The sequence below is a fragment of the Zea mays genome, chromosome 2 (genome assembly GCF_902167145.1).
Source record: "Zea mays cultivar B73 chromosome 2, Zm-B73-REFERENCE-NAM-5.0, whole genome shotgun sequence".
Classification (NCBI taxonomy): Eukaryota; Viridiplantae; Streptophyta; class Magnoliopsida; order Poales; family Poaceae; genus Zea; species Zea mays.
In genome coordinates this window covers 202,743,224-202,758,683 of record NC_050097.1, presented here as the reverse complement: position 1 = coordinate 202,758,683, position 15,460 = coordinate 202,743,224, and positions in this window count along the sequence as shown.

Here is a 15,460-nt window from a genome sequence, read left to right as displayed (position 1 = left end):
GGCCTGATGGGCGCAATACAGGTCAAAGCTCCGTCCACTCAAGGGACACGATCTCGCCTCACCCGAGCCCAGCCTCGGGCAGGAACAGTAGACCCAGGTGGATTCACGCCTCGCCCGAGGGCCTCCTCAAGCAACAGGCGCACCTTCGACTCACCCGACGCCCAGCTCGGGCAGGCTTCGCGGAGAAGCAACCTTGGCCAGATTGCCATGCCAACCGACCGTATCGCAGGAGCATTCAATGCAAGGATCGCCTGACACCTTATCCTGACGCGCGCTCCTCAGTCGACAGGGCCGAAGTGACCGCAGTCATTTCACCCCTTCACTGACTGACCTGATAGGAAAACAGTGCCGCCTGCACTGCTCCGGCTGCTGTGCCACCCGCCAGGGTGAGGCTGATAGCAGCCAAGTCCAGCCTCAGGCGCCATAGGAAGCTCCGCCTCGCCCGACCCCAGGGCTCGGACTCCACCTCAACCTCGGAAGACGAACTCCGCCTCGCCCGACCCCAGGGCTCGGACTCCACCTCGACCTTGGAAGACGGTCTCCGTCTCGCCCGACCCTAGGGCTCGGACTCCACCTCGACCTCGGAAGACGGACTCCGCCTCGCCCGACCTCGGGCTCGGACCGACCACGTCGCAGAGGGGTACATCATTACCCTACCCCTAGCTAGCTCAGGCTACTGGGAACAAGACCGGCGTCCCATCTGGCTCGCCCCGATAAGCAAGTAATGATGGCACCCCGCGTGCTCCATGACGACGGCGGTCCTCAGCCCCTTACGGAAGCAAGGAGACGTCAGCAAGGACCCGATAGCCCCGACAGCTGTGCTTCTACAGGGTTTAAGCGCTCCTCCGACGGCCACGACATCACATGAACAGGGCGCCAACACCTCTCCAACAGCCACGTCGGCATGTACATAAGGCTCTGGCTCCTCTCCGCTAGACACGTTAGCACATTGCTACACTCCCCATTGTACACCTGGGCCCTCTCCTTACATCTATAAAAGGAAGGTCCAGGGCCCTCGTACGAGAAGGTGGCCGTGCGGGAGGACGGGCTGACGGACCGGCTCTCTCTCTCTCTCCCTCGCGAACGCTTGTAACCCCCTACTGCAAGCGCATCCGCCCTGGGCGCAGGACAACACGAGCCGCGGTTCCCCTTATTGTTCCCCCTTGTGTTCCGTCTCGCGCCGACCCATTTGGGCTGGGACACGCAGCGACAATTTACTCGTCGGTCCAGGGACCCCCCGGGGTCGAAACGCCGACAGTTGGCGCGCCAGGTAGGGGACTGCTGCGTGTTGACGAACAGCTTCCCGTCAAGCTCCAGATGGGTAGTCTCCAGCAACCTCTCCAGCCCGGGACGATGCTCCGTTTCGGGAGTCTCGAGTTCGTGTCCCTCGACGGCAGCTATGACATGATACTCCTTGCTCCGCCGCGCGACAACGACAATGGCGGCCTTCAGCCCGCCCGCCGGCAGCGGAATCGACGACGTCTTCCCCGCGTGGCGGAAGAGTAGCATCCGGGTCTGTCCCGTCACCTTCCCCGCCGACGGAGGAGGAGGCGGGGCAACCATGGCCAAGCAGGAGACGACACCTCGTTGGCTGTCGAGCGAGTCGACGACGCCGGCGCCCCAGCGGGGGACACGTCGGGCGTTGACCTCGCGTCTGAGACGAAGACGAGCGTTGTTTCCCCGCGACACGCCAACCCCATGCAGACGGACGACGCCAGCACACTCGCGAAGGACTTGCTGGGAGTTAGCCTCGTACTTGAGATAACGGTGCAATCCGTCCCCGACGCGACTTCGTCACCATCCGTCAATCAAGAGGTACCATCCGTTTTCCATCCTGTGCCTTTTAGATTCAGCTTCAACCCACCAAGCGACCCCGCTTCAGTGGACGCTTTCATAAAGGCATACCCAAACCTTCTGGGGTACCATATGTGGTCAACCTGGGACCGACTGACGACCGTCTCGACCTACGGGCCCCCGGGTTCCGAGGAAGATGACGAGCCCGACTCTGGTTGGGATTTCTCTGGGCTCGGTAACCCCAGTGCCATGCGAGACTTCATGGCCGCATGTGACTACTGCCTCTCCGATTGCTCCGATGATGGCCACAACCTTGATGACGAGGACTGTGGCCCAAGTCGCGAATGTTTCCACGTCGATCTAGGGGGTCTCGACGAAGGCAACCATCTTGGTATGCCGGAGGACGGTGATCCCCCTAGGCCTGCGCCTCGCGTTGACATCCTTCGGGAGCTAGCTGTGGTCCCAGTCCCTGCGGGGGGTCAGGACACACAACTCGAGCAAATCCACGAGATGCAGGCCAGGCTCGACGAGGAAGCAGGACAGCTTACGCAGCTTCGGCAGAACATCGGGCAGGAGTGGGCAGGCCGAGCTCCGGCCGGAGAAGCGCGTCATCTGGCCCAGGACGTCCAGCACCGCATCGCCGACGATGCCAGGGCAAGGCTGCCCCCGGCTTCCAGTGGGGTCGGCCAGAACCTGGCTGCAGCGGCAATACTACTCCAAGCGATACCGAAACCATCCACCATCGAGGGGCGACGTATCCAGGGAGAGCTCAAGAATCTCCTGGAAGATGCCGCGGTCCGACGGGCCGAAAGCTCTGCCTCCCGAAGGCAGGGTACCCCCGGAGCATCGCGCCGCGACTTCCCGATTCATGCGGGAAGCCTCGGTCCACACCGGGCGCACGCGGGACACGGCGCCTGCGGCCCGGGTCGCCTCGGCAACGAGCACCACCGTCATGATCGTCGAGCCCACCTCGACGAAAAGGTGCGCCGAGGCTACCACCCCAGGCGTGGGGGACGCTACGAAAGCGGGGAGGATCGAAGCCCTTCGCCCGAACCGCCCGGTCCGCAGGCTTTCAGCCGGGCCATACGACGGCCGCCGTTCCCGACCCGGTTCCGAACCCCGACTACTATCACCAAGTACTCGGGGGAGACAAGGCCGGAACTGTGGCTCGCGGATTACCGGTTGGCCTGCCAGCTGGGTGGAACGGACGATGACAACCTCATCATCCGCAACCTCCCCTGTTCCTCTCCGACGTCGCCCGAGCCTGGCTGGAGCATCTGCCCCCTGCGCAGATCTCCAACTGGGACGACCTGGTCAAAGTCTTCGTCGGCAACTTCCAGGGCACATACGTGCGCCCTGGGAATTCCTGGGATCTCCGAAGCTGCCGCCAGCAGCCGAGAGAATCCCTGCGGGACTACATCCGACGATTTTCGAAGCAGCGCACCGAGCTGCCCAACATCACCGACTCAGATGTCATCGGCGCGTTCCTCACCGGTACCACTTTGCCGCGACCTGGTGAGCAAGCTGGGTCGCAAGACTCCCACTAGGTCGAGCGAGCTGATGGACATCGCCACCAAGTTCGCCTCTGGTCAGGAGGCGGTCGAGGCCATCTTCCGGAAGGACAAGCAGCCTCAGGGGCGCCAGCCGAAAGACGTCCCCGAGGCGTCCTCTCAGCGCGGCACCAAGAAGAAGGGCAAGAAGAAGTCGCAAGCGAAACGCGACGCCGCTGACGTAGACCTTGTCGCCGCCGCCGAGCACCGAAACCCTCGGAAGCCTCCCGAAGGCGCCAACCTGTTTGACAAGATGCTCAAGGAGTCGTGCCCCTATCATCAGGGTCCCGTCAAGCACACCCTTGAGGAGTGTGTCATGCTTCGGCGCTACTTCCACAAGGCCGGGCCTCCGGCGGAAGGTGGCAGAGGCCATGACAACGATAAGAAGGAGGGCCACAAGGCAGAGGAGTTCCCCGAGGTCCATGACTGCTTCATGATCTACGGTGGGCAAGTGGCGAACGCCTCGGCTCGGCACCGCAAGCAAGAGCGCTGGGAGGTCTGCTCGGTGAAGGTGGCGGCGCCAGTCTACCTAGACTGGTCCAACAAGCCCATCACCTTCGACCAAGGCGACCACCCCGACCGCGTGCCGAGCCCAGGGAAGTACCCGCTCGTTGTCGATCCCGTCATCGGCAACGTCAGGCTTACCAAGGTCCTCATGGACGGAGGCAGCAGCCTCAACATCATCTACGCTGAGACCCTCAGGCTCTTGCAGATCAATCTGTCCACGATCCGGGCCGGCGTGGCGCCCTTTCTTGGGATCATCCCCGGGAAGCGCGTCCAACCCCTTGGGCAACTCGATCTGCCCGTCTGCTTCAGGACTCCCTCCAACTTCCAAAAGGAAACAATCACGTTCGAGGTGGTCGGGTTCCAAGCAACCTACCATGCAGTGCTGGGGAGACCATGCTACGCCAAGTACATGGCCGTCCCCAACTACACCTACCTCAAGCTCAAGATGTCGGGCCCCAACGGGGTCATCACCGTCGGATCCACGTAACGACACGCGTACGAATGCGACGTGGAGTGCGTGGAGTACGTTGAGGCCCTCGCCGAATCCAAGGCCCTCATCGCCAACCTGAAGAGCCTCTCCAAGGAAGCGCCAGACGCGAAGCGCCACACCGGCAACTTCGAGCCAGCAGAGGCGGTTAAGTCCGTCCCTCTAGACCCCAGCAACGACGCCTCCAAGCAAGTCCGGATCGGCTTCGAGCTCGACCCCAAATAAAAAGCAGTGCTCGTCGACTTTCTCCGCGCGAACGACGAGGTTTTTGCGTGGAGTCCCTCGGACATGCCTGGCATACCGAGGGATGTCGCCGAGCACTCGCTGGATATCCGAGCTAGAGCCCGACCCGTGAAGCAGCCTCTGCGCCGATTCGACGAAGAAAAGCGCAGAGCCATAAGCGAGGAGATCCACAAGCTGATGGCTGCAGGGTTCATCAAAGAGGTATTCCATACTGAATGGCTAGCCAACCCTGTGCTTGTGAAAAAGAAAGGTGGGAAATGGCGGATGTGTGTAGACTACACTGGTCTAAACAAAGCATGTCTGAAAGTTCCCTACCCTCTGTCTCGCATCGATCAAATCGTGGATTCCACTGCTGGGTGCGAAACCCTGTCGTTCCTCGATGCCTACTCAGGGTATCACCAAATCAGGATGAAAGAGTCCGACCAGCTCGCGACTTCTTTCATCACACCTTTGGCATGTACTGCTACATCACTATGCCATTTGGTTTGAGGAATGCAGGTGCGACATACCAAAGATGCATGAACCACGTGTTCGGAGAGCACATTGGTCAAACGGTCGAGGCTTACGTCGATGACATCGTAGTCAAGACGAGGAAAGCCTCCGACCTCCTCGCTGACCTTGAAACGACATTCAAGTGTCTCAAGGCGAGAGGCGTAAAACTCAATCCCAAGAAGTGTGTCTTCGGAGTCCCCCGAGGCATGCTCCTGGGGTTCATCGTCTTCGAGCTGGGCATCGAGGCCAACCCGGAGAAAATTGCGGCCATCACCAACATGGGGCCCATCAAGGACTTGAAAGGAGTACAGAGGGTCATGGGATGCCTTGCGGCTCTGAGCCGCTTCATCTCGCGCCTCGACGAAAGAGGCTTACCCCTGTACCGCCTCTTAAGGAAGACCGAGCGCTCCACTTGGACCCCCGAGGCCGAGGAAGCCCTCGGGAACTTGAAGGTGCCCCTTACAAGCGCGCCCATCTTGGTGCCCCCCGCTGCCGGAGAAGCCCTCTTGATCTACGTAGCCGCAACCACTCAGGTGGTCAGCGCCGCGATCGTAGTAGAGAGACGAGAAGAAGGGCATGCATTGCCCGTCCGGAGGCCGATCTACTTCATTAGTGAGGTACTGTCCGAGACCAAAATCCGCTACCCGCAAATTCAGAAGCTACTGTACGCGGTAATTCTGACGCGGCGAAAGTTGCGACACTACTTCGAGTCTCATCCGGTGAATGTGGTGTCATCCTTCCCCCTGGGGAGATCATCCAGTGCCGAGAGGCCTCGGGTAGGATTGCAAAGTGGGCGGTGGAGATCATGGGCGAGACGATCTTGTTCGCCCCTCGAAAGGCCATCAAGTCCCAAGTCTTGGCGGACTTTGTGGCTGAATGGGTCGACACCCAGCTTCCAGCAGCTCCGATCCAACTGGAACTCTGGACCATGTTTTTCGACGGGTCGCTGATGAAGACAGGAGCGGGCGCGGGCCTGCTCTTCATCTCGCCCCTCGGGAAGCACCTCCGCTACGTGCTGCACCTCCACTTCCCGGCGTCCAACAACGTGGCCGAGTACGAGGCTCTCGTTAACGGGTTGCGCATCGCCATCGAGCTAGGGGTTCGGCGCCTCGACGCTCGTGGCGACTCGCAGCTTGTCATCGACCAAGCAAGAACTCCCATTGTCGCGACCCGAAGATGGAAGCCTACTGCGACGAGGTTCGGTGCCTGGAAGACAAGTTCTACGGGCTCGAGCTCAACCACGTCGCCCGACGATACAACGAGACTGCGGACGAGCTGGCTAAAATAGCCTCGGGGCGGACAACGGTTCCCCCGGACGTCTTCTCCCGAGACCTACATCAACCCTTCGTCAAGACCGACGACACGCCCAAGCCCGGAAAGGCCTCGGCTCTGCCCAAGGCGCCCTCGGCTTAGCCCGAGGCACCCTCGGCCCCCGAGGGTGAGGCACTGCGCGTCGAGGAAGAGCGGAATGGGGTCACGCCTAATCGAAACTGGCAGACCCCGTACCTGCAATATCTCCACCAAGGAGAGCTACCCCTTGACAGAGCCGAGGCTCGGCGACTGGCGCGGCGCGCCAAGTCATTCGTCTTGCTGGGTGACGGAAAGGAGCTCTACCACCGCAGCCCCTCAGGCATCCTCCAGCGGTGCATATCCATCACCGAAGGTCAGGAGCTACTGCAAGAAATACACTCGGGGGCTTGTGGTCATCACGCAGCACCTCAGGCCCTCGTTGGAAACGCCTTCCGATAAGGTTTCTACTGGCCAACCGTGGCGGCCGACGCCACTAGAATTGTACGCACCTGCCAAGGGTGTCAATTCTACGCAAGGCAGACACACCTGCCCACTCAGGCCTTACAAACAATACCCATCACCTGGTCGTTTGCTGTGTGGGGTCTGGACCTCGTCGGTCCCTTGCAGAAGGCACCCGGGGGCTTCATGCACCTGCTGGTCGCTATCGACAAATTCTCCAAGTGGATTGAGGTCCGACCCCTAAACAGCATCAGGTCCGAACAGGCGGTGGCATTCTTCACCAACATCATCCATCGCTTTGGGGTCCCGAACTCCATCATCACCGACAACGGCACCCAGTTCACTGGCAGGAAGTTCCTAGACTTCTGCGAGGACCACCACATCCAGGTGGACTGGGCCGCCGTATCTCACCCCACGACGAATGGGCAGGTAGAGCGTGCCAACGGCATGATTCTACAGGGACTCAAGCCGAGGATCTACAATGACCTCAACAAGTTCGACAGGCGATGGATGAAGGAACTCCCTTCGGTGGTCTGGAGTTTGAGGACGACGCCAAGCCGAGCCACGGGCTTCACGCCGTTCTTTCTAGTCTATGGGGCCGAGGCTATCTTGCCCACAGACTTAGAATACGGCTCCCCGAGGACGAGGGCGTACGACGATCGAAGCAACCAGACCAGCCGAGAAGACTCACTAGACCAGCTGGAAGAGGCTCGGGACATGGCCTTACTACACTCAGCACGGTATCAACAGTCTCTGCGACACTACCACGCCCGAGGGGTTCGGTCCCGAGACCTCCAGGTGGGCGACTTGGTGCTTCGGCTACGACAAGACGCCCGAGGGCGCCACAAGCTCACGCCTCCCTGGGAAGGGCCGTTCATCATCGCCAAGATTTTGAAGCCCGGAACATACAAGCTAGCCAACAGTCAAGGCGAGGTCTACAACAACGCTTGGAACATCCGACAACTACGTCGCTTCTACCCTTAAGATGCTTTCAAGTCGTTCATATACCTCGTTCTCTTTACATACACGAATAAAGTCTAACCATCAAGGAAGGGTCAGCCTTGCCTCGGCAAAGCTCGACCCTCCCTCGGGGGCTAGAAGGGGGGAACCCCCTCTGCGTCAAAATTTTCCTCGAAAAAAGTCTTTCTGTCAGAACGTCTTTCGTGCTTTTCGACTATTTCGATAGTGGGATCCTGAAAACGACGGAGTACACGTAAGCGGCAAGGCCGACCGAGCCGAGGGACTCCTACGCCTCCGGGATACGGATACCTCACTCATCACCTTCTGTGATAAGTAACTCTCGCTCGGATAAGCGATTCTGCTGCCGAACAAGTCTTAATGCTCGAAAACTTTTCTGTCGAAACGATTTTTCGTGCCTTCTCGACTAGATCGATAACAGAATCCTGCGGACGAGTAAGAGTACACGTAAGCGGCGAGGCCGACCGAGCCGAGGAACTCCTACGCCTCCGGGATACGGATACCTCACTCATCACCTTCCATGAAAAGTAACTCTCGCTCGGATGAGCGATTCTGCTACCGACAAACAAGTCCTGATACTCGAAACAAGGGGAAAAGAAACGTAGCTTTACAACACGACGATGATATGTTTGGGCCTCGACGGCCGCAAAAAACATACGCACACTACAGATAAATTGTTCCTATAGGTTCAGACATCAGTAGGGGGAGCAGCAGCACCCTCGGCATCGACTCCACCTACGGTGGAATCTGACCCAGCCTCGGACAGCAACACGGTCAGAGGATCTCCACCTCGAAGGAAGATGTCAACACTGCGCCTGAGCCATCGCCGCCAGGATCTCCTCCAGGAACCTGGCCCGAGTAGACGGCTGGACCGGCCGCTCCGTAGCCTCAGCCAGCTATCCCCCCAGGAGGCCAGCCCGGCTCATGGCCTCGGCAGCCCGACTCCAGGGTTGGTTCCGCCAGCGGACGACCCGGCCAGGCTCCGGTCGACGAAACTTCTTTTCGAGCCAACTCCACCTCTGTCCACGCTCACACCGCTGCCTCTGGCTCCGGCTCATCGCAGAGCAGCCGAGGGTTCTCTTTAACTGAGCAAGAGAAGCCTTGAGTGGCAAGGCCGACCGAGCCGAGGGACTCCTACGCCTCCGGGATACGGATACCTCACTCGTCACCTTCCGCACAGGGCAACTCACACTTGGTTAAGCGGTTCAGCTAGCCGACAGGCGAGTCCTGGTGCTCGAAATAAGGAAGAAACACGGTATTGCACCAAAAATACCCAGATGTTCAGGCCCCGACAGCCGCAATGAACATACACAGGCACTCAAGGTGCCATTACAAACGGAACTCCGGTTCCAGTCCCGCAGGTACGAACAACCTCCACATCGGAGAGCCTGCGGGATGACAAACTCCGGGTGACTCGCCGGCGACCTCTGCAGCAGCAGCGATGGTACCAGGGCGGACGCTACCGCTGGAAGGCTCTCGTTCGCGTCCCCACTCGAGGGACGAGAACCAGACATTAAAGCCAAAGAGCCGGAGGTCGGTCCGCGGGTGGCGCTGACGGTCTCGACGGCGGAGAAAGCTTTCTCCAGCTGCCACCACCTCAGCACCGGCGGCGGCGTCCACCTACCCACCAACACCGCACCAGCGGGCGCCAGCCGCCCCAAAGCGCACCGGCAGGTCCTCACTCCCGTCCTCGCCATGAAAACGAGAATGGGACCGTCCCAGAACACGAGTACCGCCCTCGCGGCGTACGACGTGTTGTGAGACCCCCCGGTGCGGCTGGCCACCGTCGCTCGGACAAAGGACGGAATGTTGCACCCTGGCTGGGCAGCAGCAGTTCGCCTTCCCCGGCATGGCTGGAGGGTGCCTCCTCCGCAGAGCTGGAGGATGGTTTCCACCCCCAGAAGCTGGAGGAAGAAGCGGGACGCCAGCCCACGTGAAGGCAGGCCCCGGCTCGCCTCGCCCTCCTCCCCAGCAAGGATGATGAAGATCCTTGAAGCTGAGGGCGGGGCAGAGGTCGCGGCCCGGCTTGCTTCTCCCCACCATCGAACTGGTGGTCACCGTCTTCGGTGACCACTGGTGAGGGGATGCAGCCGGGTTGCCTGATGAAAATCCTTGAAGCCGAGCGATGGCTGAAAGGTACCAACCTCCACAAGGTTGCGCTCCTCCCACAACGAGACGAAGACAACGCGGGTGCTCCCCATCCGGGGGCTCGGAAGGCGGAAGGGCGCGATGCATGAGGAAAGTGCGAAGGCATGGCTACCACCCAGGGGGTCGCCCCCTTTTTTAAAGGTGACTCTCCCCACTTGCGTCCTCAGGCGTCGTGGACTAAGTCTTCACCAACACGCTCCAAGGTCCTCCCCCTACGACACGGGGGTTGGGTCCCACACGACATGCAAGCTGGCCTGGGACAGAAGCAGCCAGACCGCCATGCGCAGAGTACGTAACTGCCCGGCGGTTACAAGCACCCCTCCACTTTCGCCCAAACCAGTGGGTGAAAGGGTGGACCGGCATGCAGGCGGCATGCAACTGCACCACGAGGATGCACCCCTTCAACTTCGACGCATCCAGCATGGAGTCCCAGGCCCACACGTCATGTAACCGGCGCGCCGGTTACTACGTGCGAAAAACTGCACCGCCCCTTGCGCTAGTACCGCGCCTTCTCGACTACGGAGCCGGTGTCGCGACTCGAGGCAACCCTGCACATGGCCCAACAGTGCCAAACCGAGCTCATCGGTCACGGGTCAGTCAGCCGCGGGAGAAGGCGCGACGGTCGATATGGCCAAAAGTGGGCCGACAGTATTGGCGGCAGCAGGCGAGCGGAAGCGGGGGTCAAATCGTCTGCAGGCTCACGTCCCCTCCTGGGGCAGCAGGAGAGCCCTCTCCCACGGCATGAAGACGACGCGCCCGTGTTCCATTCCTCGAACGGCTCGCGCAATAGCTGTCCCGTGAACCACACGTCCCGTCGCATTAACTCCGCAGCAGGGCAGGCGACACCTTTGGCAGGCGAAGCGGGCGACGCTTCACCTCCGCCATAATGACGCGTCAAAAAAGGTGCGCCACGACGTTCAATTTCGTATCCTTTTCCTCTTCCCCTTTCTCTCTCTTGCTACAGGGACCGTGAAAGGGGATACTCCGAAATGGATCCTTCTCCGCGAAAGAAGCGGGCCCCGAGCCCTCCTACTTATCAGAGGTTTGAAGGCTGGCCCCTCGGAAGGGTTCAACCTCTGCCTCAGAGCACTCGGGCTCCGAGCCCTCCTACTGATCAGAGATTCGAAGGCTGGCCCCTCGGAAGGGTTCGATAGCCGCCTCAGGCCACTCGGGCTCCGCGCCCACTACTGATCAGGGGTTCGAAGGCTAGCCCCTCGAAGGGTTCGACAGCCGCCTCAAAACACGCAGAGCGAGGGATGACTCTGGGTACGTCCGATACATGGCCGAGGCTCAGGCTACGCTCCCGAGGTACCCTAGGACATTTCCGAGACCAGCAGGAGCGATTCTGTAACGGAATCCCATCAGAGGGAGGCATCGAGCCCTTGGACCCTATCAAACGGGACCAGGTCCAGCAAATCACCTGCAGGTACTTTTGGAGCGCGCCTCTGGGCCACTAGCCGACCCTTATCGAACGGAGCACGGGCGTCCACTCGGATCACCCGTTAGCAACTCACTGGAGACACCATGTTCGGCGCCCTCCGAGGGCAACATGGCGCTTCCCCCCTCCTCCTTGTGGAAAGGCGACGAAGGGGCGTATGAAAAAAGCTGAGTCAGTCCTTGACCGTACTCTTGCCCTGTGCAGAGGCTCAGGGGCTGCTCTCGCAAACCCGGCTCCGGCCAAACCGTTGATAGCGTCAACATATCAGCCCGAGAACTCGGAACCTGACCATGCACCCGGGTTACGATCAGATCGCATGAGGGAAGAGCCAGACCGGCCTAAGCGTCACGAAAGACACTAAGACCTCGGAGGAGTCAAACCACTCCTCCGAGGCCTCGGGGGCTACACCCGGCGGGTGTGCTCGCGCGCACCCACTGGAACAAAGTGTAACCGAGAAAGGTCGGTCCCCTCGCAAAAAAGTGCGACAAAGCCTCCAAGCGAGTACCAACACTCCCTTAGAGGCTCAGGGGCTACTGTTGGGGACCATAATTAGGGGTACCCCCAAGACTCCTAAACTCGGCTGGTAACCACCATCAGCACAAAGCTGCAAAGGCCTGATGGGCGCAATACAGGTCAAAGATCCGTCCACTCAAGGGACACGATCTCGCCACACCCGAGCCCAGCCTCGGGCAGGAATAGTAGACCCAGGTGGATTCACGCCTCGCCCGAGGGCCTCCTCAAGCAACGGGCGCACCTTCGACTCACCCGAGGCCCAGCTCGGGCAGGCTTCACGGAGAAGCAACCTTGGCCATATCGCCATGCCAACCGACCGTATCGTAGGAGCATTCAATGCAAGAATCGACTGACACCTTATCCCGACGCACGCTCCTCAGTCGACAGGGCCGAAGTGACCGCAGTCATTTCGCCCCTTCACTGACTGGCCTGACAGGAAAACAGCGCCGCCTGCACTGCTCCGACTGCTGTGCCACCCGCCAGGGTGAGGCTGACAGCAGCCAAGTCCAGCCTTAGGCGCCATAGGAAGCTCCGCCTCGCCCGACCCCAGGGCTCGGACTCCACCTTGACCTCGGAAGACGAACTCCGCCTCGCCCGACCCTAGGGCTCAGACTCCACCTCGACCTCGAAAGACGGTCTCCGTCTCGCCCGACCCCAGGGCTCGGACTCCACCTCGACCTCGGAGGACAGTCTCTGCCTCGCCCGACCCCAGGGATCAGACTCACCGCCTCGCCCGACCTCGGGCTCGGACCAACCACGCCGCAGGGGGGTACATCATTACCCTACCCCTAGCTAGCTCAGGCTACGGGGAACAAGGCCGGCGTCCCATCTGGCTCGCCCCGATAAACAAGTAATGATGGCACCCCGCGTGCTCCATGACGATGGCGGTCCTCAGCCCCTTACGGAAGCAAGGAGACGTCAGCAAGGACCCGACAGCCCCGACAACTGTGCTTCTATAGGGTTTAAGCGCTCCTCCGACAGCCACGACATCACATGAACAGGGCGCCAACACCTCTCCAACAGCCACGTCGGCATGCACATAAGGCTCTGGCTCCTCTCCGCGAGACACGTTAGCACATTGCTACACTCCCCATTGTACAACTGGGCCCTCTCCTTACATCTATAAAAGAAAGGTCCATGGCCCTCGTACGAGAAGGTGGTCGCGCGGGAGGACGGGCTGACGGACCGGCTCTCTCTCTCTCCCTTGCGAACGCTTGTAACCCCCTACTGCAAGCGCATCCGCCCTGGGCGCAGGACAACACGAGCCGCGGTTCCCCTTATTGTTCCCCCTTGTGTTCCGTCTCCCGCCGACCCATCTGGGCTGGGACACACAGCGACAATTTACTCGTCGGTCCAGGGACCCCCCGGGGTCGAAACGCCGACACTTTGAGACTAACCATGTGCTTGAGTTTTCTTAAATTAGTCTCAAAGGTGGATTGAAAGGGAAAGGTGAACTTGGACCATGCAAGACTTCCACTGCACTCCGATGAGAGGGTACCTTACTCCAAGTTCATCTCCATACTATTATTGCCTTGTTATTCTTATTTGAAGATTTTGGTGAGGCAATGGGGTTTAAGGGCCAAAAATGATCCCGTTTTGGTGCTTGATGCCAAAGGGGGAGAAATTAAGGCTAAAGCCAATGGATCAGCTACCACTTGAAAATAGTAGAGTTAGAGTCTTTGTTTTGTCAAAATACTCTTATAGTCTCTTATTGTCAAAAAATGATCTCTTGTGGGGAGAATGGTTGATTATGGGAAAAGGGGGAGTTTTTGAATCTTTGATCAATTTCTCTTGGAATACCTTTCTCTATGCCTCAACAAGTGAACTTGACTTAGAGATAAGAAATTGAATTTAATTTGCAAAAACAAACCAAGTGGTGGCAAAGAATGATCCAAATATGCCAAATTTGAATCAAAACAAATTCTTGTTCTCATTTGCATTGATGTTGCACTTCTACATATTGCTTTTTATTATGTTGGCATAAATCACCAAAAAGGGGGGAGATTGAAAGGGAAATGTGCCCTTGGGCCATTTCTAAGTATTTTGGTGATTAAGTGACCAACACAAATGGTTATGTGTTAAACTATGCCAAATGGTGGACAAAGTGCAAATCAATATAAAGGTATGATTCTAGACTTAGTACATTGGTTTTTATGTACTAACATATTTGTCTAAGTGCTAGAATCAGAGAAAAGACAAATGGAAAAGACTTGGCTTGAGCAGCCAAGACTCTGCTCAGTCTGGGTGCACCGGACTGTCCGGTGGTGCACCGGACAGTGTCCGGTGCGCCAGGCTGGCTCTGGTGAAAAGGCCGCTCTCAGGAATTGAACGGTGGCGTACGACTATAAATCACCGGACTGTCTGGTGGTGCACCGGACTGTCCGGTGAGCCAACGGTCGGCTGGGCCAACGGTCGGCCGCGCAATCCGCGCATGACGCGTGGCCGAGCCAACGGTCTAATGGGGGCACCGGACTGTCCGGTGTGCACCGGACAGTGTCCGGTGCGCCAACGACTCCAAATCTTCAACGGTCGGCTGCGCCAGAATAGGAAAGAGATCTGCACCGGACAGTGTCCGGTGGTGCACCGGACTGTCCGGTGTACCAGTCGACGGAAGGCAATATTTGCCTTCCTGGATTGCTCTCAATGGCTCCTAGCTGCCTTGGGGCTATAAAAGGGACCTCTAGGCACATGAAGGAAAACATCAAGCACACTCTAAACATTCTTGATCATTCACACTCCGTCTTTGCGCACTCGATTGACATTCTTAGTGATTTGAGCTCCGTGTTAGTGGTGAACCTTGTGTTATTCATTTGAGCTCAAGTCTTGGCTGTGTGTGTGCGTATTGCTGTGGACTTGTGTGTGTTGCTTTTCCCACTCTTACATATGTGCTTCTTTGTGATCATCTCATTGTAAGGGCGAGAGGCTCCAAGTTGTGGAGATTTCTCGCAAACGGGAAAGAGTAAAGGAAAAAGAACACCGTGGTATTCAAGTTGATCATTGGATCACTTGAAATGAGTTGAGTGCAACTCTCGTCCATTGGGACGCCACAACGTGGACTAGGCAAGTGTTGTACTTGGCCGAACCACGGGATAAATCTCTGTGTCTCTTGTGTTTGTTCTCACTGTGTTAATTGTGGTTCACAAAAGCTCTCATTAGCCACTTGATTTAATTGTGCTAACACTTAAAACAAGTTTGTGGCTTTAAGTTTCAAGTTTTACAGGATCACCTATTCATCCCCCTCTAGGTGCTCTCAGTTTTGTTGCATGCTGGTTGCTGCTACTTCACCATGGACACATGCATGACCACAGGCTGCTGTTGCTGGCGACAAGCTGCTGCTACTATACACCATGTCACGGGCTGCTGGAGCTGGTTGTTGTATGCTGTTTTTATTTATCAGTTTATCATGGCGCATGTGTTGTTGATTAATGAATATTAATTTGTATTGTGTTAACAGTAAACTGTAATGTACTAGAGACCAATGAGACATTGACAATGTTATGACTGTCAACTGTCATGAACTCATTAAGCTTTTATTCTCTGTACTCGAATTTAAATCTATTG